This window comes from Formica exsecta, unplaced genomic scaffold (genome assembly GCF_003651465.1).
Source record: "Formica exsecta isolate Colony F162 unplaced genomic scaffold, ASM365146v1 scaffold2592, whole genome shotgun sequence".
NCBI classification, from domain to species: Eukaryota; Metazoa; Arthropoda; class Insecta; order Hymenoptera; family Formicidae; genus Formica; species Formica exsecta.
In genome coordinates this window covers 1-847 of record NW_021849860.1, presented here as the reverse complement: position 1 = coordinate 847, position 847 = coordinate 1, and the positions used below count along the sequence as shown (strand labels likewise).

Below are 847 nucleotides of genomic sequence, written 5' to 3'. Positions count from 1 at the left end.
TACGCGGATAACGAATCGTCGTACGAGCAATGTACATAATAAGCAGTACTAAATACTTTATGATGTTGGTAATTTCTCTCTTCCTCCGTTTTCTCTAAAACGCACTCCAGATCGGCGTATACGACAAAAGGAAGACGCTCTTGATTATAATTATTGTTGAACGTGAGCCACATTATAATTGTTGAATGTGAGCCACTTGTCCTTATCGCTCGGTAATCGGATAGCGCACTCGTTCATCTCTCGACAGTCCACCGTATGTGATTGTAACTTGTCATTCGAATCAAAGTAGTGCAAACATCTGTAAAAGAAATAATTTTTATTTTTGTTCAATTATTTGTACAATGTATTTTTATTAAATATATACGTACCGATCGCAGATATGTATTTGGCTTTTATGTTTACTCAATTGCGAGCTCACGAGGCGGCATAGATTCTTGATCAACGCGAAATGTCCAACGTTGTTGTCTTCTACGTACAGCAAGTTGACGTGTTTGTCTCTTTTTAGCTCACTTAGACGTATCGGGACAATGTTCTTTTCCTCGATACTATAGACATTGATTGAAATATTGTTGGCAAGTTCGAATTTATTAATTTGATTCACAGTCACTGGAAACTCAATGTCCTGGAGATTCAGCACTGTCGTATAATGTGGGTACGAAGATTCCCGATCCACTTTCAATTTAGCTGGATGTAGAGCGGCGACCACAGACCACGCGAAACACGCATTATCATTAGATTGCACGTTGATTACCGCTCTCTTCATCGTTATCGCCCGCGGTAATTTTATATGACATCCCGCTCACAAAGGATTATATTTATTTATATTTACAGTTAAATCGAGTATTCG

General features: G+C 38.5%; 1 pseudogene; it reads right to left on the bottom strand.

The window, feature by feature from the left end:
• Nucleotides 1-74: 74 nt before the first annotated feature.
• LOC115236646 lies at nucleotides 75-799 on the bottom strand (annotated as a pseudogene).
• Nucleotides 800-847: the final 48 nt, after the last annotated feature.